General features: G+C 45.9%; 1 protein-coding gene and 2 pseudogenes across 1 annotated transcript in view; 1 reads left to right on the forward strand and 2 right to left on the reverse strand.

The window, feature by feature from the left end:
• LOC101442557 (saoe class I histocompatibility antigen, A alpha chain-like) overlaps window positions 1-23,534 on the forward strand; it is a 1,048,500-nt gene that overhangs the window by 221,170 nt on the left and 803,796 nt on the right. The window lies entirely within an intron of this gene.
• LOC131275377 (large ribosomal subunit protein uL30 pseudogene) lies at window positions 2,497-3,278 on the reverse strand (annotated as a pseudogene).
• Window positions 5,105-11,051, reverse strand: LOC101445227 (popy Class I histocompatibility antigen, A-1 alpha chain-like; annotated as a pseudogene).

Genomic DNA, 23,534 nt, shown 5'->3' on the forward strand with positions numbered 1-23,534 from the left:
GGATAACAGTCCACATTGTAGTTTACACTCTCCCCCAGTCCACCCAGTAGGTTATGGCAGGATATATAATGTCCAGCATCTGTCCCTTCAATGTCATTCTGGATAACTCCAAGTCCCCAAAATGCCCCCACATCACCTCTCTTCTTCCCTCTACCTGCCTGCAGCAACTACTGTGGCCACTTTCTCCACATCAGTTCTACAATTTCTTCCATTACTAGTCACAATAGTTCCATAGTAGAATATTAGTAAATCCACTCTAATACATATTTTTTCCTCATCCTGTAGACCCTGGGATGGTGATATTCACTAACCTCTATATCAAAAGGGGGCTTAAGTTCCACATGGATGATGGATGCAATTCTCTTGCTTGCAGTTGTATGTATTCTCAGTTCCCTGGTGTGGTGGTTGACCACCTTCGCCTCCCTGTTAGCTGGCATGGGTAAGTCCAACAAGGCAGAGAGTAGGAGTTGCAAGACTACTGAGACTCAGGGCCCAGCTGGCACATGGACAGTCCAGAGATTCAACCCTAGTGCCAACCACAAGTTCAGTAAAAGTGACAGAAGAGACATGTGTAGAAAGGCCCAAATCTGTGTCCAACACCATCATACTCAGGAACACAAATTCCAAAGTAGGGCCAACTGACATGACACTGAATTCCAGAGCCATTTGCCATGACCATAGAATTTATGTGTCTTTTTAGCCCTCAGGACAACCAGTACCTGGGGTTGTATGTACTTTGGTTGTCTCTAGGGTCCCACTGAGACTTCTGTAAGTGTGACCCCTCCGATGACATCCTGACTCTTGTTTGAAGACTCTTAGCCATATAAACTCATTTGTTTTTGCCATTTCCCCCTTTTATTCAAGGTCAAAAAGTAGTTTTTAATACATGATCCTACATGTAAGCTGATATTATTCTGCTGGCCTTAGTTGACCCTTCTATTCAAGGTCTTTTTCTTGTTACATGACCAATTGGTGCTTTGCAGTAATCCCTTGGTGGCAGGGAGGCTTATCCCTGGGAGTTATGTCCCATGCTGGGGGGAAGGTAATGCATTTATATGCTGAGTTTGGCTTAGTGAGTGACCACATTTGAGCAACATGGAGGCTCTCAGGAGGTAACTCTTAGGCACCCTGCAGCTCTAGGCCTAGTTCATATTTCAGGCACACAGGCTCATAAGCATAGTCATCAGTATCAAGGGTTCATTGTTGGACTATCTTTCTTCTAAAATTACTTCTGATTCAGTACTAGCAACAATGAATTATCTGTTTTTGTTGATCTAAAACAGGGATTCTTAACCTTTTTTTCCCAGAGACCCCTTTGCCATTCAAGGGAAAATCAAAGACCCCTTACTAAGTCCATACTATCCTGTGTTATTTAATAAATGTACCACACATGCATCAACAATCCCCACAAGAATAATGTTTTTTTAAATTTAAATTCGAGTTCATGGGCCCCTTGTTAAGAACCCCAGATCTAAAAGATTTTTTACAATATATTAACAATACTTATTTTCCAATCCACAAGCCAGGATTTTCCCTCCATATCTTTATGTCTGCTTTTATTTCCTTTTGCAATCTATTGTAGCTTTCATGGTAAAGGATTTTCATCCTTCTCATTAAATTTATTTCCAAGTATTCTTTTTCATGTTAAATGAGGCTTTTTAAATATTAGAATAATTTTTAGTTCATAAAAAGTTGAAGAGCTAGTACAGGCAGTTGCAGTTATCCTTCACCCAGTTTCCCCTGCAGTTAGTACTTACAAAAGCATGATAATTTGTTACAACTAAGAAATAATGGTTCAAATAGTATAATGCCTAGATCTATAAACTTTCTTTCGATTTCACTTCTTATTCCACTAATGTCCTTTTCTTTTTGTTCCAGTATCCAACCTAAGATACCACATGCTGTTAGATAAGGATTTTACAATATTTGTAACTATTGATCAATATTTATATGTGGAGGATTTTTAAAATTTCATTTTCTAGTTGTCATCCCTAGTATATGGGAATAAAATTGATGTTTGTTACTGACTTGTAGCCTGTGGACTTGCTAAATTCATTTAATAATTCTGGTAACTTTTTGGAGTTGTTTTTTGAGGGTTTCTAACATAGATGATCATGCTGTTGGCAATAATGACAGTTTTACTTCTTCCTTTACTATCTATAGGGCTTGCATTTCATTTCTTGCCTTCTTGCACTGCTCAGGACATCCAGAAAAAGGTTAAATAAAAATGGTGTCAGTGGAATTCTTTAGTTGCTCTTAGGAAGAAAGTACTTATCCTTTCCTCATTGAGTATGATGCTAGCATAGACTTTCACTGATGCCTGGATCTACATAGAGGAAACTGCTTTCTCTTTCTAGTTTGCTGAGAGATTTTTTCTTGAAAGGTGTTGCATTTTTGGCAAATGCTTTTTTGGCATCTGTGGTAATGGTGACATGGTGCTTGTGCCTTATTCTATTCTATTCTATTTGTTTATTTTTCAGTTTGAAAGTGGTCACTTTATTAACTGACCTGATTACAAAAATAGTCGTGGTGGAACCTTAGTTCATCCTTCTAATAAGCCTATTGATCTGGTCTTCCCTGTTGCCAGTGTCTCCCCCTTCTACAAAATGGGTTGTATTTTTCTTCACTCCACCTCTGGAAGAAGATAATTTGAAGGGCCACAGGAAATTGCTTCTTTGAAGCATTTCCCAACAGTATAGATGTCATGAATCAGATTGTCCATGCAGTTGATGCCATATTTACCAAGAGTTCATGCAATCAATGAGTTCTCTGTCAAGGCAATCCGCTTCTTGTTGATCTTGCCATAACCACGATCACAGAGCAGTTCACTCACTGATTTCAGGTTTGGGTACCCCCATGCAATATATGGTTCCACAATTCTCAGCATGTTAATTGAGGCCTTGCTGAGCTTCAAAAGGTGCCATTGAAGATCTGGCGAAGGCGAAGAAGCTGCAATGCTTTTCCGACCTTTGGGCTCACACCGTTGATACCTCTGATCATGATGACAAATGCCACTTTGGGTTCCACAGGTACATAGAAGTTGCCAGCTTTTCTTGCCATTCAAGCCATTCTAATCTCAGTCCTGTACATCTGCCTATATTCTTTGTTATAGTACTTAGCTTTATCATAGATAAGCTTCCTCCTTGCCTTTCCAAGCATCTTTTGGGCATACTTCCTTCTCAAGTGCTGATCTTCAGTTCAGCAAAATTCCTTTGCTTTTTCTTAAGGGTTTCTGGTACAGCAGGAACCTTCTTCTCTTCAATACCCTCCATGGTTCCAGCTGAAAGAGACCTCTTTATTCTATTTAATTTGCAGAACAGAGATGACTTGCTGATCTTAAACCACTTTTGCGTTTCCAGTTAGCTCAATTTGGAATGATCTACAGTACTCTTTGATGTATTTTTGCATTTGGTTTGCTCCCTCACATTTTGTGTGGATTTCTAAGCCCAGGATCATGAGGGACAGAGTTCAGTACTTCCCTTTCCTTGTGATGTCTTTGCCTGGTTTTGAATGAGGGTAATGCTGGACCCATACATGAATAGGTAATTGTTCTTCCTTTAGTATATAAGAGGGTTTGGGTAGAAATGATACTATTTCTTCATTATGTGTTTGATACAATTCAGCAATGAGACCTTCTGGGCCTGGAGTTTTTTCTATGGGAAGGTTTTCAATTACTAATTCAATTTCTACAATTGATAAAGGCATGAACAAAACTTTGTTTCCTCTTTTGTAATTTTTTTTCAAGGAAACTGATTATTTCATCTAGGTTGAGAAATTATTGGCATGTTCCTTTGTCCTTATACTTTCTAAAGAGTCTGTCTAGATAGCCATTGTTTTGTTCCTGATATTGGTAATTTGTGTCTTTTTTATCTTGTCAGTCTAGCCAGGGTTTATAAAATGTATTGGTATTTCACCATCAAACAATCTTTGTGTTTCATTCTTTTTCTCTATGTTCTATCTTACTGATTTTTGGTCTGATCTTTATTATTTCCCTCCTGCAACAAGGGAGCCTCTACCTTATGTCCCAAACTAAAGACACACAAGCAATGGAAGAGAATATTTATCATGTCCTTGGGTCTCCTGAAAAGTTTGCTGGCGAGCTGCTCCTGACCAACTTGGAGTAGCACAGTGTCTAAACCTGGGGGGTGTATTAGACTCTTGTGGGGTCACATAAAACCTAGAAAGGTTATGGATCCTCTCCACAGAAATGTGTGCATGGACAAGGAAATATAAAATGTATATGAAATGCCAGTGCACATATGGTCTTCTGAAGACTTAGAGAGCTGGGTTTTTTAATCCTACTAAGAGTCAAAGACAGGGAGAGATGTTTTCAGAAATCACTTATCCATCCAGCAATGTCCCTCTACTTGTTAGAATAAACTGACAAAGACAAAAGGTGAAATCAAAAGAGACTATAAGGGAAAGAGTTGAAATATGTCATTTATTAGTCACCCACTTTTCCAACCAAACCTCAGTGCCATCAGTGTACCAGATTAAGTTCCAGACTGGTCCTGGTTCCAAGAATCAATCTCTGTCCTCACTTTCCACCCTCTATGCCCATCCCACAGCACCTGGACCTCTTCCCACACCAGGGAATTCACACTTAGGAGCCTTGGTGGAGGCAGAGCCACTGCCCGCCATGAAGAGGGAAGCTCACCTTCCCAACATGCTTGAGCTGGACACGGAGGAGCCTTGGTCTCCCTGTCAGATGACCACAGCACACTCTGGCTCAGGGCACACTGACCCAGTGATGCTGGACAGTGCAGAGTCCAGTGGGCAGGGGCTCGTGACTGGCACGGGGTCTTCCAGGCAGAGCAGTGGGTCTTACCTGAGGCCCCGTGTCCAGTGTCAGGCCAGTGGGGGGACCAAGCCCCTTGCCCAGCAGCAGTGGCCTTGGTTCCCTCAGGGAACTCAACCCAGAGCAGGTTGTAGATTCTGTTCCTGGGTGTGTGGTCTCAAGTTCCTGGTTCTGGGGCTTTCCCCAAATAAAGTGAGTCCCGGGATCACTTGTACAAACTCCTTGCGCTGAAATTAGAAAAACCTAAAACCGACTGTTTGTACCAAGAAGTGAGCATTAAATCCATTAAGAAATAAAGACACATAGTAAGAATTCAGAGCTTTAATTTATGAAGAACTTTGAACCACTTTATAAATTGCTACTTAGCTATATCCCATCATAGAGAAAGCACATGCATTTCCCAACATCACTGTCTTAACTGATGATAGATGTCCTCCTTTTCTTTCCCAGAAAGGACTTTTTTTACATGGTTTAGGCACCACATGGGGTGCTACACTCATCACGGGAGAACAAGTTTCACTGTCCAGCTGAGCCAGGATGGCCTGAGGGGTTCGTGATGAAATATTCAGGCTTCTCCCCAGACCCCTGTCTCAGGACATGGGGCAAGAGCCCAGAAGGCACATTCCTCCACATACACATGGCCTCCCTGGTCTGGTTCTTGCTCTAAGGATGGACCTGAAATCCAGCAGCTCAGCACCCCCTTGTTATGAACACAGAACCTCGTGCTCCCCCAGACCTTCTGGACTCATGTGGAGTGTCAGGAGGTTCCTGTGCACAGAGAATTTGGGGTTCCCTGGTCGATGTGCCTTCCAGATGTGGTGCCAGAGCTGTGCGGTCACTGGAGTGTGGCCCATGGATGCTGAGCTCTGGAGGTCCAGGATCACTCCTTGCTCCTCTCTTTCCTGTAGCTAATCACACTCAGGGACTTCTTCCTCTCCTCAGGTTCAAAATATCACTTTATGGCCTCATCCCAAATCTGTGACTCCACCCCAGACACTTCTCCTAGCTCCAGATTCCTATTTCCAGTGGCACCTGACAGCCTCACCTACATTTCTGATGGACATCTCAGATTCAACTTTTCCTAAACAGAATGCCTGTAATGACCCTTCAACTGTCCTCCTTCCAGAGACTCCCCCTCCACCGACTGCAGTTCCTCCTTTCTATTTACAACTCCTTTTTTTTTCACATAGAGGGATTTTTTGCATCCTCCTGATTTTGTTTTCTCTCACAACCCAAAACTTAATCTGCTAGGATACCCTATAATATTTTAAATATAGACTTCTATTTCCCAATGTTTGCTCCTTTCCAGGCAGATCAACTCCCATCTCTAGTTGGAACACTGCACAGATTTCATCCTCTTTTCCCCACTTCTTCACTGATCCCTCACCTCTCAATTGTATTCTCAGCACAGCAGACTAAGTAAGCATTTAAGAGAAATCATAACGTGTCTCCTTTACAAAAATTTCTCTCAAGTCCCATTTGATGCAGAAAAATTTCATCTTCCCACATCCACAGGGCCCCAAGACCGGGCTGACCTGTGCTTGTCCCCATGACACTGCTACAGCCACTCCAGCTTCCTGCCCTTCCCAGAACCACCTGCCCAACATAATGCATGGCCCAGTACCGTCTGGGAGGACCTTCCAGGACATCCTCAGGGATATGCCCTTCATGACCATCAAGCTGTCCTCAAAGGTCACAGCCTCAGTGAGACTCACACTGACCCCCGAGCTCACACAGCACCTTCCCTGCACCAAGGCCAGAGATTTTAGCTGTTTTTAGTTCACAAATGTTCCCAGAAGCTAAAAGGGGCGTCCTGCTTAGTCCTCCACCAACACCAGGTGCAGGAGTGGTCAGTGAGGACCCCCCAGGGCCTTTCCTAACACAGCTGTGGTCTCCTGGCAGCGACAGCACAACCTCCACTCAGGTGACCCTGAGGCCCCCAGGACTGTCCTCAGAAGTGCTGCTCTCCCCCCTCCCCTCCACCCCCATGACTACAGCACAATTTCAACTCCCCCAAGACAAGAGCAATCCAGGCTAAGACCCCACTGCCCACCTGTGGGTCTACACTAGGGTCTGCTCTACACATCCATGGGCTTGGGCTGCAGCCAGCATTGGGGTCAGGGGAGCTGGGTAAGGGCAGAGAGGGAGGGCAGGCGGCAGAGAAGGATCAAATCACCAGGAGTTAAATAAATTTGAAACATCACTCCTCCTCAGTGTGAAGCCCACGAGGACAGAGCACTCACTGGACACAGCCCTGTCCACCCTTGGCTCTTCACAGCAACACTCAGCACAGCAGGCACATGGGTTCTGGAAGGTTCTCAGAGCATTTTATATCCTCTTGTTTAAGAATCTCCCTCTCCTTCAATTGATTCCTCAATCCCACCTAATAGCAAGAATTTGTAGAAGCACAATCATCCCAGGTTCTCATTTTCAAGGGAAGCAGGAAGGGGCAGCTCCGAGCACCATGAAGTAAGACAGAGCTGTGGATGCTCCACACCCAGCTCTCCTGAGCAGGACAGTCAGTCGGGGCAGGGAACACAGGTCAGAGTGGGGGATGTGGGGACACGGGCGAGCTACCTCCCCATCCTCCAGGATACAACAGGAATGCAGACACACAGGTGCCAGCTGAGGAAGGAAAGTCTTCACACCCAAAGGAAGGGGGTCTTGAGGTCACACGAGGGGCGTGAACAGCTCTGGAATCTCTCACACCCCCACGAGGCAGCTGCGGCAGCTTGCTCGGTCGGTAGAGGTGGGGTCTGGCTGCGGACGAGGGGTCGGTCCAGCTCTGGACGAGGGGTTGGTCCCACTTGGGACGAGGGGTCGGTCCCGCTTGGGACGAGGGGTCGGTCCGGCAGCAGACGAGGGATCGGTCTCACAAGGGGTTGCGCGGTTCGGCTGACGGGGTCGCCCGGCGAAGCTGGCGACAAAGGGGTCGCCCGGCGAAGCCGGCGACGAAGGGGTCGCCCGGAGAAGCAGGCGACGAACTGGGGACAAGGGAGGCCAGGCCCTTGTCGGGGGCTCTCAGGACTGGAGGGCGCACGGCAGAAGAACTACCGCGGAGACAAGGTAAACACGCAAGTCCACTTTACTGAGGGAGAGGCAACAGTTTTATAGGGGCTGGCGAAGGCTGATTGGTCGAAGCCACGCCCTGTTCTGATTGGTTGCCGGCGAAAGGTCAGTGGGTGGTACTGGATGGGGGAGGGGTGGTGGTTAGGGATTGGCTGTCGCTGTTGCTGGGGGAAGGGGCAGGGTTTAGGGATTGGTGGCTGCTGTTGCTGGGGTGGAGGGCAGACTTGAGTTTCCCGCCCACACCTGGCTGTTGCTGCTGTCGGGGGAAGGGAAAAGGGCGGGCTGGATTTTTCCGCCCACGCCTGGCTGTTGCTGCTGTCGGGGGAGGGGAAAAGGGTGGGCTGGATTTTTCTGCCCACGCCTGGCTGTTGCTGCTGTCAGGGGAGGGGAAAAGGGCAGACTGGAATTTTCTGCCCTGCGCCTGCGCAGGGAGAAGGAAGAAGAAGGGTGCCGCCCCACAAGGCATTGGGTGGCGCCATCTGGGAGGAGGGGTGGCCGCGGAAGCATGGCTGCCGAGAAGGGGAGACCCGAGGGCACTCTGCGCCCATGCCGAGCTTCCTTCAGGGGTGGTGGTGAGTCCGACCAGCCACCCTATTATGGGGGCAGCGGCTTGGCCTGCCGCAGCCGCTCCCCCGCCAGGCCAGCAAACCACACTTCAGCCCGAGGGGTGACCGCAGCAGCTTTGTCACGCTACAGAAGAAAACAATCAAGAGCACATCCAGGTCATCTCTGTAAATGCTGATGTCATGACCAGCCCTCCAAAGCCCTCATGTCCATGTCCAAGGAATCCCCAGGACCCCGGCATGTCCTCTCAGCCTAACCCCTCTCCCCTTTCAGGCCCACCAGGGTCTCACCTCTAGAAGCCTTGAGAGACTCATCAGAGCCCTGGGCACTGTTGCTGGCTGGAGAGGAACAAACACAGGGTCTGGTCAGAGCCACAGGGAGATGTGAGTCAAGGAGTGATGGGCTGAGCTGCCCTGTGGGCTCTGTCTACACTGCCAAAAGCCTCAGGTCAGCCTTGACCCTCCACACCACCTCCCCCTCAATCCCCCACTTACCAGCAGCCTGAGGGTAGCTCCATCCTTTTCCACCTGTGGAAAAACAACCAGTGAGTCCAGGACATGAGGTCCTGAGAACTAGTCCTGGACCCAGGGAAGATTCCAGAACCATGACTGCAGACCTGGGGCAGGATCAGGAAACACAAGGTGGGAGATGTGTGGGCTGGACCTTCTGCCCTCCTGGGGGTCTGTCCTCAGCAGCCCCTTCCTCTGACTGCTGGGAACAGGGGCCTCCACGTCATCACTGGGGGACATTGTCCTACTTCTCTCACAGGTTTATAAAGTAAGTGTAGTAACAGGCCCAGACTGGAGGGGCAGGTGTGTGAGGAGGGGCTTCATGGCACCAGGAAGGGGCAGGGCACACGGCTACCCGGGCAGGAAACCCCCCTGGACAAGAAACCTCAGACCCACCCCTTCCGTACCTGAGCTATTCCTCCTCCAGATCAGAGCTCCAGTCACCACGGACCCTCCAAGGATGACCAGGGCAGCCAAGACTCCCACGATGAGGATGGTGGGCCGGGAAGGCGGCTCTGAGAAGCGGGGAAGGTCAGGAGCCCTCACCCCAGGCTCAGCCCTGACCCTGCTGGAGGAGCTCAGAAGGGCTCCTGCTTCCCTAGAAGAGGCCCCCACCTCGACCCACTTACCCCATCTCAGGGTGAGGGGCTGGGGCAGCCCCTGGTGCTGCACGTGGCACGTGTATCTCTCTTCCTGCCCAGAAGGCACCTCCACAGCTGCCCACTTCTGGAAGGTTCCGTCCCCCGCAGGCCTGGTCTCCACAAACTCCGTACCCTGGGTCTGTTCCTCCCCGTCCCGCTGCCAGGTCAGCGTGATCTCCGCGGGGTAGAAGCCCAGGGCCCAGCACCTCAGGGTGACCCCTCGGTCAGGGATGGGGTGGCGGGTCACGTGTGAACTTGGGGGGTCTGCGGGAAGGTCAGAAACTTCAGGAACTTTCCATTTCTCTCCTGGCCATTCTAGCAGCACTCATGTGACCACCAGGAATGGACAGGACATTTGGGGTTGGGGCGCCCTGCCCCCCTGTACCTGTGCGCAGCAGCGTCTCCTTCCCGCTCTCCAGGTATCTCTCCACGCACTCCCCCTCCATGTAGGCTCTAATGCTTTCTGCATTCCCAGCCTCCTCCACCTTGCGCCGGCTGATCTGCGCCGCCGTGTCCGCCGCCGTCCAGGAGCGCAGGTCCTCGTTGAGGGCGAGGTAGTCGGCGCCGTCGTAGGAGTATTGAAAGTACCCGCGGAGGAGGCGCCCGTCGGGGCCCACGTCGCAGCCAGCATGCCCTGGAGGGTGTGAGACCCTGGCCCCAGGCCCCGCCCACCACGGTTGGCTCCGCCCCGCGTTTTGCTCCACTTACAGGTCCCGCCCACTTTTACCTCGCCCTGCGTCAGACCCGCCCACCCGCTCGCCCCTCCCACCTCCCGCCCCGCCCCCGCGCTGAGTGCTCCGCCTCGTCTGGTCTAAACTGAAAACGAAACGAGAAATAGTCCCTCCCGGGTGGGGTCCCGGGTCTCGCGGCCTCGGGGGCAGTGGGGACCGAGCCTCGGGCGACCCCGGCCTGTCCTGGGGGTCCCGGTCGTGCGCGGACCCCGGGCCCGTGGCTCACCGGCCGCGCTCTGGTTGTAGTAGCCGCGCAGGTTGCGCAGGTTCGCCCGGGAAGTCAGCGCGTGGTCCTTGGCCCTCCGCGTCTCCCGCTCCCAGTACTCGGGCTCCTCCTGCTCCATCCACGGCGCCCGCGGCTCGAGCCCGCGACTGTCCGCGTCGCTGTCGAACCGCACGAACTGCGTGTCGTCCACGTAGCCCACGGCGATGAAGTGGGGGTCCCCGCGCTCGGGCCGCGACACGATGGTGCTGAAATACCTGAGGGAGTGGGGGCCTGGGGGGGAGGGAGAAACGCTGATCGGCGTGGGGGTCGTGGGCGTTAGCCTGGGGGACGCGACTTCCGGGGTCCTGCCCCCCAGGTCCCCTCGCCCCCCTCCGGGCAGCCCCCCGACCCCGCACTCACCCACCGGGGTCTGGGTCAGGGCCAGGGCCCCCGAGAGCAGCAGGAGGAGGGTCCCCGGCGCCATGGCCGGACCCCGGGTCTGGAGGAAGCTGAGTCCGGGCGGGGCGGGGCGGGGCGGGGCGGGCCCTGGATGGGTCGCGGGGCCGCGATTGGCTTCCCCAGAACCGGGCCCGCAATGGGAGGCCGCCCGGGCCCGCGTCACCAGTGTCGGGGCAGAAGGGCCTGACTCGGGCTGGGAGAAGTGAAACTGCGGGGACCGGGGACTCCCCCCTCGCCTCCCCCCATCACACCAGCCTCGGGGGGACCTTGAGAGCGAGACCCGGTCCTGGGCTGGCCCGACCCCTCCCCTGCACCAAGCACGCTATCACCCCGTCAGTGAGGCCTGGTCCTGACTTCACAGCTGACAAGTTAGTGAGGAACCCGGGAGATGTGGGTGACCTCTACTGGTACCAGCCATACTAAAAATTAAAATGGAATTAAAATAGTAAGTAACTCCTGTAGATGAGTACTTATACAAAACTCATGACACGTTGAGAACTACTTCGAAAAGAAAACAACTTAATAAGAAAGTGGATCAATTTACAATTTGAACATTCAATGCAATCCCAATAAGAATCAACACAGCCTTCTTTAAGGAACTAGAAAAACTATGAAATTTATTTGGAAAGGAAAGAGGCCCCAAATAGCCAAAGACATATTGAAAAAGAAAAACGAAATTGGAGGAATCACACTACCTGACTTCAAAACATACTGCAAAGCTACAGTAGTGAAAACAGCATGATATTGGCATAAGGAGAGACACACAGACCAATGGAATCGAATTGAAAGTTCTGATATAGAACCTCATATATATAGCCATATAATATTCGATAAAGCCACCAAACCCTCTCAACTGGGAGAGAGTGGCCTATTCAACAAATGGTGCCTGGAGAACTGGATATCCATATGTAGAAGAATGAAAGAGGAATACCATCTCACACCTTATACAGAGATCAACTCAAGATGGATCAAAGACCTAAATATAAGAGCCAAGACCATAAAAACCTTAGAAAGCAGTGTAGGGAAACATCTACAGGACCTCGTAATAGGAAATGGCTTCATGAATATCACACCAAAAGCACGAGCAGCAAAAGAACTAATACATAAATGGGACTTCCTCAAAATTAAAGCCTTCTGCACCTCAAAGGAGTTTGTCAAGAAAGTAAAAAGGGAACCTATACAATGGGAGAAAATATTTGGCAACCATATATCCGATAAGAGACTTATAACTTGCATATATAAAGAACTCCTATACCTTGAAAATAAAAAGATAAACAACCCACTTAAAAAATGGGGAAAAGATTTAAACAGACACTTCTCCAAAGAAGAAATACAAATGGCTAAAAAGCACATGAAAAAAATGCTCCAAATCTTTAGCTATCAGGGAAATGCAAATCAAAACTACAATGAGATACCATCTTACTCCCATAAGATTGGCAGCTATGAAAAAAACAGAAGAATACAAATGCTGGAGAGGATGTGAAGAAATGGGAACATTCATCCACTGCTGGTGGGAATGCAGAAGGATCCAAACATTCTGGAGGACAGTTTGGTGGTTTCTCAGAAAACTAACCACAGATTTGCCATATGACCCAGCAATACCACTGCTGGGTATATACCCAGCAGAACTGAAAAGAAGGACACAAACCGATATATGCACACCAATGTTCATAGCAGCATTGTTCACTATTGGCAAAAGTTGGAATCAACCCAAATGCCCATCAACAGATGAATGGATAAATAAAATGTGGTATATACATACAATGGAATACTACTCAGCTGTAAGAACAAATACACTACAAACACACGTGATAACATGGATGAATCTTGAGAACCTTATGTTGAGTGAAGCAACCCAGGCATTGAAGGACAAATACTACGTGACCTCAATGATATGAAATAAGCAAGCTGCCTCAGAGAGCTAGAGACTGGAAGATAGGCTTACAGGAAATCAGGGAGTAGAGGAAGGATGTAAGCTGACATCTACATGGGTGAAATCTATGATAAGCTGGAGGTAAGTATGTGCACAAGGAAGAGATAAAATGGGGGTATAGGGTTACCTTTGGGTGGGGCTTTGCAGGTTTGAGGGGGGCTAGGGATGGGCGGATGGGTAATATTGCCCAAGAAATTGGGGGGAGGGTGAGGCAACACATGAACATAGGAGATAGTCAGGTGTTGGTTGAGAGTATAATGCTGAGAAAACTTTTTCAAAATATAATTAGGAAAGTTACCTGTTTAAGATACTGAAAGGGGATAATCTGACACAGGACAGACTCCTAGTGAATATGTGAATGCTCATTTTGCCAGAGTGGGTTATACCATTGGGTGGAGACCCATATGAGAGTGAAGCTAGACCCACATCCTGGGGAGGACTAATGCCATCAAATAGAGGGAACTGTATCTCTCAAGAGAAAGGGTGTCTCCCAGGGCATTAGGTCAGTTGAGCATGTCAAGCCCTCAACACTGTTGCAAGTATCTCTGAACATGGCTCCTCAAGAAATGAAGATTGACTGTCACTGTGGGCCCCAAGGGGAGGGGGAAATAGATATTGAATAGATGGAACCAAAGTAAATGTGAGGGCAAAAGAAGTGTTTCATAAGAGTACATAAGGATGGATATAAAACATGTAATATTACACCAAAAACATATAGGGGACAACAGATTAATATGTAAACCATAATGTAAAACATAGAATAACTTAAAAATTTAGAAAACTGTATAGCCTAAAGTATAAACCACAATGTAAACACAAATGTTACCTTGTTTGAAAGCTATTGTCTCAATATCTGTACATCAGTTTCAGTAAATATGATATGAATAAGTTAAAAGATTATCGCTGTAGAAGGGAAAAGGTTTTATAATGGATATGCAGGAGTACTGTACATTGTATATATTAATTACTGTGATCTAAGGCTCTTGTGAAGAGAAGCTCAATAATTAGGAAAAAAGAAAAGAAAAAGATAGGATGTAGAATTTTTCCATATCCATATGTATTCTATATCTAACCTTTAAACTCATTGTTATGTTCCATTTTATTAGTAAGGGAACCTGACATTATACTGGGCTTCACTTTTCAGGAAGTTTTGGATCACAGAGTGGTTCAACAATGGCAGCAGAGGAATACTGGTATGGGATGTTATTGACAGGTGATATATGGTTAACAGGGAGTTATACAGGGCATGTGTCCAGGGTGCATGGAAATGTTTGGATATATTTATAGTGGAAACAATTAAAAACAACAGCTGGGGGGGTACTGGGCTCCTGGCCGGGGGGGGGCGGTCTCTGTCGTGGTCCCTAGGGGAGCAGTGGCAGTCCCCCAGGTGCAACGGTAAGGACCAGGAAGGAATAAGGGTCCAAAAGTGAGCCCCTGATACTAATGCCTATGCTTGTGAGCCTATACACCTGAAATAAGAACAAGGCCTAGAGCAGCACTGTGCCAAAGAGTTCCCTCCTGACAGCCTCCGTGTTACTCAAATGTGGCCAGTCTCAAAGCCAAATGCAGCACGTAAATGCAATGCCTTTCCCCCAGCGTGGGACATGACACCTGGGGATGAGCCTCCCTGGCACTGAGGGATCACTACCAAGTACCAGCTGATGATGTAACTAGAAAATGACCTTGAATTAAAGGTTCAATGCGGACCAGCAGAATATTCCTGTCTACATATAAAAACAGGAGTTAAAAATGCTGTTTGATGTAAATTAAGGGGGAAATGGAAAGGACAAATGAGTTTATATGAGTATGAGTCTCTAAAAAAGTCTGGAGGTTGTGAGAAGGATTGCCCTTATGCACACCTGAGCAGAGTCTCAGAGACAGATAAAGTAGATACAACTCCAGGTATTGGTCCTTTTGAGGGCTAAAGAGGCCCACAGGTTCTATGGTCATGGCAGATGGGGTTCACTGCCATGTCAGTTGGCCCTTCTTTGGAGCTGGTGTTTCTGTGTGATGGAGCTGGACTCAGATGGGATCTCTTTTCACAAGTCTTTCATGCTACATTACTGGAATTGTAGTTGGTGCTGGGGTTTAAGATATATCTAGGGGATCTGAATCTCTGGACTGACAATATGATTGCCAGGTCCTGAGCCTCAACAGACTTCAGCTCCTACACTCTGGTTTATTGGACTTACCCAGCTCAGCTAACATGGAGTTGAAGAATGTCAGCCACTACATCATGGAGCCTAGAGTGCCTACAACTGAAAGCAGGAGGATTGCAGCCAGTATCCATGTGGAATCTAAGCCCCCTCTTGACATAGATGTGCAATGGTCACAACCAAGCCAAGTTCCACAGGAAGGAGGAATACAGTGGGGATTAGAGTGGACTTAATCATATTCTATTCATGAACTATTGTGGTTAATAATCGAGAAAATGTGGCATTGGTGTGGAAAAAGTGGCCATGGTGGCTGCTGGGTGCGGGAAATGGGAGGAGATGAAATGTGGGGGCATTTTAAGGACTTGGAGTTGTCCTGGGCGGTGCTCCAGGGACAATTGCCAGACATTGTGTGTCCTCCCATGGCCCACTGGATGGAACGTGGGAGAGTGTGGGCTATGGTGTGGACCATAGGCCATGGGATGCAGCGATGCCCAGAGATGTACTCACCAGATGCAATGGATGTGTCATGATGATGGGGGAGAGTGTTACTGTGGGGGGCAGTGGTGGAGTGGGAGTGGTGGGAGTGAATGGGGACCTCATATTTTTTGAATGTAATATTTTTAAAAAAATGAATAAATTGAGTAGAATTTCGAAAAAATTTTTACAATTTGGCAAATCTTTCTCAGCAGTCTCACTAGAGCACCCCTGTATGTTCATTTCCCATTCAATCTGTTATTTGGCTTTGAACAAAAATTCAGCCTCAGAAATAAATGTTGGAAAAAAGAGGCATATTTTTAATAGCCTTTTCAGGTGAGCATTGACATTCACTTTCCATACTACACTAAAAGCACATGAGAGTACTTTCTAAAGGTGAGTTGCAGTGTGAAATCTTATTGTTGAATATGTCATCTTGGGACATTGAAATCCTCTGGTCTGTCTTTGCACATTAAATAGATTTTGTACTAATGTATGAAGATTTTAAAGTAGCACATTGGCCCACTGGGTTATGTAGATCTTCCAGTTTTGACACTTTTCTTTACATATTTCCAAAGTCATACTTCTAAAATGAACACAGATCCCACTGGAAAATGTGTATTTGAAAGCTGTCAAGCTTAGGGTGATGGATACCAGTTTTCCAAAATTCTCATTTTCTCTTGAGAGCTTACATTTTATCATTGGCTCAAGCCACAGGGACAAAATATTTCAAATCGCATTTCTGATAGAGGATTTCTGCCCAGAATACATAAACAACTCTTAAAACTCAACAGTCCTCCCCTGTGGTAGGGGAAGCTCAGTCACTTGAACCACATCTGCTTCCTCTAAGAAGTTCTTTAAATTATTCTCAGCACCCTTCTCAAGTACACCATAGTATTCCATAGGGACTCTCTCAGCAAGTGCTGTAGGTGAAAAGGACTGTAATTCAGCCAAGAATTACAAGAAATTACAAGAAACTGAAGCAATTTCGTCTTTGCCACCAGAAAGCCTGGGTCCAAGTGTAGGTTCCATCATTGTGGTTTTTGTTTTTCTTTGACTCAATCTATATAAAACGTAAATACAAATGAATTAGATGGAAACTGAGGAAAGGAGATCTACCTCAAGCAATTGGGCTTCTGTCTACAATAATGGAGGACCTGGTTCAGTCCCTGGGACCTCCTGATCAAGGTGTGCCCATGCAGTAAACCAAGTGAGCCACACAGCAAGATGATGATGCAACAAAAGGAGCAAAGGAAAGAGTCAGGGGGAGATGCAGCAGCAACCAGGAACTGAGGTGGTGCAAATGGCAGGAACCTCTCTCCACATTGGAGGTCACCGGGATTGAGTCCTGGTGAATCCTAGAGGAGAAAATGAGAGAAGAAGACAAAAAGAAAAATAGATACAGAGGGTCACACAGCAAGTGGACACTGCAAAACAGCAGGATTGGGGCTAGGGGAAGAAAAAAGGAAAAAAAGAATTGATTAGTAGCTATGTCTTGCATGGAAAGGATAGAGAGATTGGATGGTGATTATTAAGAGTTCATTTTTTGGTTTTTGTTTATTATTATTATTAAAATAATGAAAATACCTTAATATTGACTAAAATGATGAAAGCACAACTCTGTAATTATTCCAAGTAACATTGATTGTATATTTTGGAAAGATTGTTTTATTAATATATATCAATAAAACTCATTTTTAAAATTTTGAAAAAAAACTTAATAAGAAAACAACCCATTTTAAAAAATGGGCTAATGTCTGAACAGACACCTCACCAAAGAAGATGCACAGGAGGTAAATAAGCACATGAAAACATGCTCAGCGTCATTGTCATCAGGGAAGAGCAGATGAAAAGCACCATGAGATGGCCCTGCACACACCTGTTAGAAAGGCTAAATTAAACTAAACTAAAATAACTGCTGGGTTAATTTCCTGTTGCCAGTGAAACAAATTTTCACACCTTTGGTGGCTTTATTTTATGTACTTATTTTTCCCTGTTGGTGTTTGTGCTTGCTGTCTGCTCTCTGCGTCTATTCATTTTATGCTTGTCTTTTTTTTTTTCTTTTTAGAAGGCACTGGGCACTGAACCCAGGACTTCCCATGTGGGAGGGAAGTGCCCAATGGCTTGAGCCACCTCCATTCCCCATTTGGTAGCTTTAAACAACAGAAATTAATGTACTCACAATTATGGAGGCCAGAAAACCAATATCAACATCCCTGGTTGGAATCGAGGTGTCGGCCAGGCCTGGCTCCCTCTGGAGGCTCGAGCAGAGAGAACCCGTGTCTTGCCTCTTCCATGTCTGGTGGTTGCCAGCTCTCCTTGGCTTCTGGCTGCATCACTCTAAACTTAAGGACAACATCATCAGATCTCTGCTCTGTCTTCTTGTCACCTTCTCCTCTGGGTGTAGTAAAATCTCCCCCTACTTCCCTGTTATGAGATCTATGTGATCACACCTAGGGCACATGGGGATAATCCTGGGTAATCCCCCAGCTCTAGATCAATTACAGATGCAAAGGGCCCATTTGCCATATAAGGTAATATTCACAGGGTCCAGGGATTAGGATGTAGACGTCATTAGTGGTTGGGAGGTGTTTTTCAGTCTGTCACAAGTGGTGACACCTGCACTGACAAGGACATGGGGCCCACACTCCCTGCTGGTAGGAAGGCCAAAGGGTGCAGCCACCACAGAAGGCATTTAGCAGGTTCTGAAAAGCTAAGTGTGGACTTAACTTACAACCCAGCAATGCATCTCCCAACTATTTGCTCATCTAACTAAAACCCACAAAGGCTCTGCCCATGCACTCCATGAACCCGAGGGCTGACCCTCCCACCTCCCCAGACCCCCTGACCAGGCACCTGCCCACCATCCCCCACACCAAGGTGGACCTTCCCCCAGGCTGAGCACAGGAGCCCAGCATCCCAGGTCATTTCTCCTTCAGGGGCCTTAGCTGTCCAGGTCCCCTCGGCCTTGCCCCCCACCAGCTTCTTGTGTCAAAACTGTATTTGAAACTTTCCACCATTTGTTGAAAAGCCTGTCCTTTCCCCACTGCATTAGGGGAAGCCGTTTTCAAGAGCACATGCACCTGTGGTTCTATTTATGCTCTTTATTATGTTCATTGTCCTACCACTGCCCTGAGGCTGCTACTGGAGCTCACAGTAAATTTTCAGATCTGCTCAGTGGATCCTCCCCATTTGTTCTTAACAACACTTTAGGGCATTTAACTAATCTGTTTCATCTGTGTATCTTGCTGAACACTAGAAGGACAACTGAGCTAATAGTTGGAATCTGATGAGATAAAAATGCCTGGACAGAACTTTTTCTTTTTCTCACATGACTGTAGGGATGGACACATCCAAATTCCAAATTCCAAAGGGCAGGATGCAAGGCGGGAACACCAGGGAAGATTTTCCATGAATTCCCCAGGAGAAGCTGGCTGAAGTAGAGATGGAAATTCCCTCTTCTGACAGCTTAAACCATCACTTCTTCTTTTAAGGCCTTCAACTGATTTGATGAGACATCCCTCATTATTGAAGACAATCTCCTCAGTTGATTGTAGATGTCATCAGCCATAGATGCCATCAACGTACTGATGACTTAAATCCATGAAATGTCCTCAAGTAACAATCAGGCCAGTGCTTGTTTGCCCGAACAAGTGGACACCACAGCCTGGCCCAGTTGACCCATGAGCTTAACCACCACAGTTTCCTTTTGATGCCTTTCTCTGCTTTTGGCAATGCCTCACAAAATGATTTGAAAGTGTGTTTTCCTCTTCCTCTATTTTCTCTAAGAGTTTCCACAGTAGTGATATAAATTCTTGCTTAAAAGTATGGTAGAATTCAACAGTACAGTCACTTGAGTCTGGAGTTTCCTTAGTGGGATGGTTTCTCATTATGAATTTAATTTCTTTAGTTGGTAACTGCTCTTCACATTTCCCATTGTTGATTCAGTTTTGATAATTCATCTCTTTAAAGGAAACGGTCCATTTTGTCTCAGTCATCAAATATATTGCCCTAAGTTGTTTCTATTTGTCCCTTATTATCAATTTCAGGCTATAAATTTACATTTAAATACTTTTTGCCAATATTAAATTTATTTTGAAAAATATGAAATGTGGCATTTCCCAGGTCCAAGTGCTTTGGGAACAGTCCCCAGCCCTGCATCATGGCCTGTCCAGCCCTTTAAGGCCTGTCACCCCATCTCTCTCCAGCCTCTCCCCAAGTCCCTGGCCTGATTCCACCCCAAGACAGTACTGGCAGGGTGGGGGGGGTCATTATTTATTTTTACCCCATCTCATCCCAGAGGGACTCTAAGTAACAACAACAACAAAAAACACACAGAACAAGATTTTCAAAATTAGGTAAGAGACTAAAATGGCCTGAAGTGAAAGTAAAGCCAGAAAAACACAAAACAAATCCAGGTATACATTTGGCACCCACACATGGCCATAAGCTTTCACCTTCTTACTCCAGGGGGTTCCTGAACTTGGCTCTGAATATCCCAGAAGCCAACTCCAAGAGGAAAGTTAGTGAAAGGACCCAAAACATACACGTTAGACAGTTATTCACCAGAAACCTGGTAAAGCCTTACTGACAATGGAGAGAGGGTCTTTCCTGGAGGTCGCCAAGAGGACACTATGGATTTAGTGAAAAGTCTCCTCAATGTTATCCCTTCACAGATACAACAGCACAGGTGTACCTCGGAGATGAGGAGGGTTCAATTCCAGACCATGGCAGTAAAGCGAATGTCACAATAAAATGAGTCACCCAATGTAGTAGTTTGATATGGTTATGAATTCCAAAAATAGACATTGGATTATATTTGTAATCTAAACTGTACCTGGGCATGGTTGAGTTATGATTGGGGCTTGATTTGGCCACATCATTAGGGCCTTGAGTCCCCACCCCTTGGTGGATGGGGTCTCACAGTTAAAAGGCACAGGAAAGGACAGAGTAGGGGGCTTTTGATGATGGAATTTTGATGTTGGAATTTGATGCTGAAGCCTAAGCTGGAGCACTGAAAGTAAGATCGCAGAGGAAAGAGAAGCAGACCCCAGGAAGAGAGGAACCCTGAGCCCAGGAAAAGTAAGCCTGAGGGAGGGAGGAACCCAGGAAGCCTGAACCTTCCCAGATGTCAGCAGCTGTCTTGCTCCAAGAGCTGAAAATATACTTTGGAGAGGGAAGTAACTTATGCTTTATGGCCTGGTATCTGTAAGCTCCTACCCCAAATAAATACACTACAAAAACCAACCAATTTCTGGTATTTTGCATTATCACCCCTTTGACTGACTAACATACATGAATTTATTGGTTTTGAGTACATATAAATGTTATGCTTACACTACACTGTACTCTATTAAGGATGCAATAAATGGCTTTCTATCTAAAAACAATATACATACCTTAATTAAAAACACTTTACTGCTGAAAAATACTAACCCTCCCTGAGCCTTCAGTGAGTCATAATCTTTTGCTGGTGGAGGGTCCTGCCTAGATGTTGACGGCTGCTCATCAGGTGGAGGCTGCTGAAGGGTGGAGGGCTGTGGGGATTTCTTAAAATAAGACAAGGAAGTTGGCCACATCCATTGGCTCTTCCTTTCACTAAAGTTATCTCTGTAGCATGTGATGCTGCTTGATAGCACTTCACACAGAGTAGGACTTCTTTCAAAGTTGGACTCTTTTTGTCATACCTGCCACTGTTTTATCTACTAAGTCTGAATAATATTCTAAATCTTTGATGTCATTTCAATAATGTCCACAGCATCTTTTTAAAATTTAGTTATTAACAATTTTATTTCAAATTCACAAAAATAAAGGAACAGAAGAAGGCAACTCAACAAATCATGGAAAAATTACTCCTAAATAGTTATTTTCAGACTTTTATCTCATCTAATTGCACCCGCTCACTCAGGTGTTCCTCTAGTGTTCAGACAGACACACAGAAGAACACAGATTAGTTAAATGGCATAGTCAAGGTCTTATTATTCAAAAAAGAAAAGAGAAAAAAAGTATTTAATCATGCTCATATCTTACAAAACTAAACCCCGTATTCCTTTTTTTAACCTTTAATAGAATTAATATAGTACCACACTGCTTTGTTACAAAAAATTACAATGTTGTTAACTATAACCAATAAATTCCATTAATTACATTTTCCCATGTAGCCCCATATACTTAATACCCTGTAGTAGAACATTCCTGTATTTACATTATTAACCACAATCCTCATCTACTTCCAAATCATTGTTATATATTCCCAATATTAACTTCTGACTGTCCTCCAGAAACCACAATCAAATCCATAAACCAGCAGTGTAACATTCACTGTAAATGTTACCAACAAGTCCAATCATTATCACATATTTATTTTGGACCTTGTTAGACATTCTACATACATCCAACATCTTCACCCCTTTCTATCCCACATTCCATCTCCCAACAATCTACACTTCAGAGTGCAAATACATAATTCCAGTCATTTAGTTAATAGCAGTGAGACCATACAATAGTCATCCTTTTGTCTGGCTTATTTCATTCAATGTAATATCCTTGAGGTTCCTTCATGTTGTCATGTGCTTCCCCAGTTGATTTCCTCTTACAGCTGAGAAATAGTCCATCGTATGGATACATCACTTGTTTTTTATCCATTCATTGGTTCAGGACACTTGGCTTGTTTCCATCTTCTAGCAATTGTGAATAAAGCTGCTAGGAACATCAGAGTGCAAATAGCTGTTCACATCTTTGTTTTTAGTTATTCTGAGTATATTTTAGTAGTGGGATTGGTGGATCATATGGCAGTTCTATACTTAGTTTCCTGAGGAACTGCAAGATCATCTTCCACAGAGGTTGCACCATTTTACAGTCCTACCAACATTGAAGGAGTGTTCCTATCTCTCCTCATCCTCTCCAGCACTTGACATTTTCTGTTCTTTTTTAGGGATGTCCATTCCGTATGGTGAGGGATGACAGCTCATGGTAGTTTTGATATGCATTTCCCTAATAGCTAGTAATGTGACCTTCTTTTCATGTGGCTTTTGGCCTTTTGTATTTTCACTTTGGAAAAATTTTCAAATCTTTTGCCTATTTTTAAACAGGGTGGCTGGTCATGTTGTCATTAAGGTGTATAATCTCTTTTTTTCCCTCCCCCTCTCCCTCCCCTGCTGTTTTTGCTGTCTGTGTCCATTTGTTGAGTGATCTTCTGTATTTACTTCTTTTTTTTTTCCCTCTTCTCATTTTTCTCCTCTAGGATTCACAGGGATTTGATCCTGGGGACCTCTGATAGGGAGAGAGGTTCCCTGTCACTTGTGTCACCTCAGTTCCTGGTTTCTGTTGCATCTCGCCTTGGCTCTCCCCTTTGTCTCTCTTTTGTTGCATCATGTTGCTGTGTGACTCACTTACACAGGCACTGGCTTACTGTGCCAGTGCTTTTTTTTTCACCAAGAGGCCCCAGGAATAGAACCCAAGTCTTCCGATACGGTAGGTAGAAGTCCAATCACTTGAGCCACATCCGCTTCCCTGTACTCTATTTATATAACATGGAGAGCAATACCTTATCAGATATGTGGTATTCAAAGATTTTTTCCCATTGAGTTAGCTACCTTTTTACTTTCTTGACAAAGTCTTTTGAAAAATTGAAGTATTTAATTTTCATGCTGTCCCAATTATCTACTTTTTCTTTTGTTGCTTATGCTTTCAAAGTAAGAGCCAAGAAATCACAACCAAGCACAAAATCTTGGAGATGTTACCCTAAATTTTCTTCTGAGAGATTTATGGTTCTAGTTTTTACCTTTAGGTTCTTGATTCACTTTAAATTAATTTTTGAATAGTGAGATAAGGGTCCTCTTTCCATCTTTCTTTGATATATGGATGTCCAGTTCTCCCAGCACCATTTTTAAACAGGCTATTTTGCCCCAGCTGAGTGGGTTGACAGCCTTGTCAAAGATCACTGGACCATAGATGGGAGGGTCTGTTCTGAACTCTAGATTTGGTTCCATTGGT

This window comes from Dasypus novemcinctus, chromosome 22 (genome assembly GCF_030445035.2).
Source record: "Dasypus novemcinctus isolate mDasNov1 chromosome 22, mDasNov1.1.hap2, whole genome shotgun sequence".
In the NCBI taxonomy this organism is placed as follows: domain Eukaryota; kingdom Metazoa; phylum Chordata; class Mammalia; order Cingulata; family Dasypodidae; genus Dasypus; species Dasypus novemcinctus.